Consider the following 4178-nt stretch of genomic DNA (forward strand, 5'->3'; position numbering starts at 1 on the left):
ACAACAGTGGTTCTATAAAAGACGATTTTAAATCCCAAAGAACTTGTCTTATAACTACTATCATAATCCATTAAGCTGAATGTATCAACTATTTTAGACTCGCCGACAGCGAGTTGGTTTTGAAATCTGCTAACCAAACCATCTTCAATAGATGCATGTATCCTTGTACCATATATATAACGATTTGAAGTTAAAAAACTATTATCCAGATTCACTAAAATTTCATAGATAATTCAAATCAACATGACATTTCAATTTTTAATTAGAACTTACATCACTATCAACGAAGACCATCTGAAGGGACTTGAATGACTTCCAAAGTCTTATGATACGGACTCTAATCTTTTGATGGTTTAAAGCAGGGTTGAGATTGCCTAACTGAACAAAAGGACGAACGTTCATCTTTTTAGAAGTCATATTGAGTTGTGCATACGACTCTTAAACACAACCGACTTGATTTTATATTTTTTTAGAATATTTTCTTACTTTATTTTTTTTTAAAACGATAATGATGAGGAATGTAAACATATCATTTATGAATATTCTTGATATGCTTAATATCATTATTCAAAAAGTAAATTTAACATGTTTTTACTCCTAAAGATTTAATGAAAATCATCAAGCAGTTGTAAATTACCATATGTCGATCTTTAACATAATCATTATTTTGTAAATTATAATAATGGTCTTAAAATTTTAAAATTACACAAATCTCTATATGTTATAATTTGCAATTAACGTAAATTTATAAATAATCCAGAAAAATGATATTTTAATTAATTTATAAAATCCCAACAAATCTTCAAATACAAATTAACAAATGTGTTTATCAATAATATCTAAAAATACAGAACATCAAAGTTCGGATCCGAGCATAGTTATCAATAAGAATTTCGATGCTTCTCAAAGGAGTCCTCAACAGCAAGATGAATATAGGAGTCAAGTGCATCACTGTATTTTGCAAAAGGATAAATTTTAATCAGTATTGTTCATATCAATTAATCATTAAACAAATAAAGTTAGATTTGATTATTACCTTAGGTCCATATCGAACCTATAGTCGGTATTATCCAAATCTTTGATTCTTGACTCACCATGATCAACGTAATTGTACCTACATATTTGAAGATAGTCAGATATATCCACAAATTTTTAAAATATATAATAGAAAGATGATCCAAAGTATCCTTCACTCTTTGGGTCCTCGATAATCTCCGAGCATCCATCACCGTTGGTTAAGAGAACATTATCATCTAGCATCACCGATTATAAATAAATAAATTATTCATTATCATTATAAACTGCATTGAATTTCTAAATTAATATTCTATAAACAAATGTAATCACTTTCAAATCTTAGTGTTTTCCACATCTTGTACAGACAGACCCTCTTCCTGTTACGCAGTTTGAAAGTTTTGAACATATGGTTGGCATAGACTCCTGTTGCGAAGCAGTCAAGTACATATCCCCTTTGGAAAAAAAATTTGTTGATATAAATAAGGTTAACCAACGTATTTTATCAAGTACTTTAAACAGTTTTTAAAAATATTTCCATTCATATATAAACTTACTCAATCGACTCGATAGTGAATTTTATGTAGCGATCCATCAAGCTCCAACGATAGGCACCATCTTCTTTTTTGAAACTCTTGATTTCACCCATATTGGTGATGCATCCAATCAAATTAACTGTCATAAAAATGATTAATATGTATTAAAAAACAAATAAATGTTTTCTAAAACAATCCATTATAAAGTATGACTTACCGTAAGGCCATCTTCCATGAAACGCATTATCATAAATACGTTTAAAATCTAGATTATTAAAAGATTTGCAAATGATAGGATCTCTTGCAAAACTGATAATAGTTTTTTCTGTGAAGAAGATCCGATAACCGATTTTAGTTTTCTGGATCTGTTCTCTGTCATCCTTGACTTCAAACTTCTCTATAACATAAGTTCGATCCTCCGACAAATTAAATTCTGGAACACCATTGAGTGATGCCGGGATGGTAGCATGTCCAAATGTACCCTAATTCAGAGTATGATTATCCAAGGTATTTAGACACACGAATATATATGAAGAAACAATGAAATAAATCTGTATAACATACCTCTTCGTCTACCAAGATTAGCTCTGTTGACACATCATTCGGATGATCTCTCACTCTCCATGAACGGAAAACCTTGACACGAATCATTCGTCCCATTGTCCAAGGACACAATTTGTCGAGCATCACAAAGCTTGCGATTTTTTTTTTGTCTTTAAATACAAAAGTATTTGAGTTAGAGAGAAGTTTCGAAAGAGAGTGAAATATAGAAGTTGAAAAGACAATAGTTTAGTTTTAAGTTTTAAAACTCAACTATAAGAATTTATAAGGTGTTAATGGTTGCATATAAAGTATCAACTCGAAGGGATGTTACCACTCACACCTTTTAACTAAATAATTGAAAGGTTCATGAATATGTAGATATCAGAGGGGACGACTATTTTGAATACAAATGGAAATTAATATAATAAAGATTTCGATTTATGAATTATATAATAATTGAATAATATTATAAATCAATTTAAAATCCAATCACATTATCATAGGGGTTTAAAGTATCATTTTTTTTTTAAATATAAAATATAAAAGTCATACACTTAAAAATTAAATTCAAATTTCCATATCAGCAAAGGCATCCAACATCTGTGTGACTTGAGGATATGGAGGATTGATCATGACACTGGTACAATTGTGCACCGTGGTAGCCATCCATGTATCTACATTAATAAAATTTTATAATTAGTTATCTTTTTATAAAGGGGAAAAAAGCTTAAAAATACCCCATCTATTTTTTATTTGGACGTTTAATACCTTGTCTTTTTTGGTTGGAAGAAAAATATATCATTTAATTAAAACGTGCGATTTAATACCTAAACTAATAAATTTTGTTAGTTTCATACCTACGATTTGTTGACAAAAATAAAACGGTAAGGGTAAAAATGGAATTATATTTTTGTCAAAAAAGCGTAGGTATGAAACTAACAAAATTTATTAGTTTAGGTATTAAATCGCATCTTTTAATTAAATGATGTATTTTTCTTCCAACCAAAAAAGACGAGGTATTAAACGTCCAAATAAAAAATAGATGAGGTATTTTTAAGCTTTTTTCCCTTTTATAAAGGAAGCAATTATAAATATATCAGCAAGAAATGATTTGTACCTTTATTACTTTCGAGTTTGGCAAAACTTAATACACATATGATAATATCATTGTCACGATGTATCCAATGATCATAGAAGCCTTTCGCGTAGTCCTTTGGTAAACGACATGAGAAACGATCACCCCCGCAAATTATCATCATTGAGTACCTCTGACATCTTTGAAAAAATTAAATATAAAGTTTAATAATTTTGAATAACTTACTCAATATTTTCAAGAACAACAAATAAATCATTCCATTCTTTGTATGGTGGACCTTGTTCCAAGCTATTTCCAACACTAAAGACTCTTCCGATAAGATCTACGATTATTTTTCAGTAGTTAAACTAATCAAATACTTCAAACTTAACTTATAATATAATAACAAAATATTACCCTTACCTACACAATATTGAGAATCAAAATATCCACTTTTAATATCAAAAGAGAAAAATTGATCTGAAGTCAAAGGAAGGATTTTCTTAAACCATGTACCATCTCCCCAATGTATTTTAAAATGATGGTCAATTGGCCTAAAACCGCCATCAACATTGCTTAATGAGAAACTTGATAACATTATCCATTCACCTTCTTCCAAATCGTTTAGAAAGATGTCACGATAAAGAGAACCCATCAATACATGGATTTTCGTACCCTAGATAAACGTTATACATAGGTACATAAAATAAAATTAAATTAAATTTTATTAAACACAATATAATGAAAATATACCTTCTCATCGACTACGATTAAGTCTGTTGATTTGAAAAGAGGATGACGACACTCAAATTTCCTCAGAATTTTTACGTTAATTTTCCACTTATGAACGAAGGGGTTTAGGTCGTCCACATCGTAAAAATAGTCTCTCTTCCCGAACCATTTTTTTACAGCATTGGATAGAAGGTTAGCCATATTTTTGTTTGAAAAACCTTTGTAAAAGAATTATACATTCAGTCTTTAAAACGTATTTAAATATTCATAATACTGAA

This window comes from Camelina sativa, chromosome 12 (genome assembly GCF_030686135.1).
Source record: "Camelina sativa cultivar CO46 ecotype springtype chromosome 12, ASM3068613v1".
NCBI lineage: Eukaryota > Viridiplantae > Streptophyta > Magnoliopsida > Brassicales > Brassicaceae > Camelina > Camelina sativa.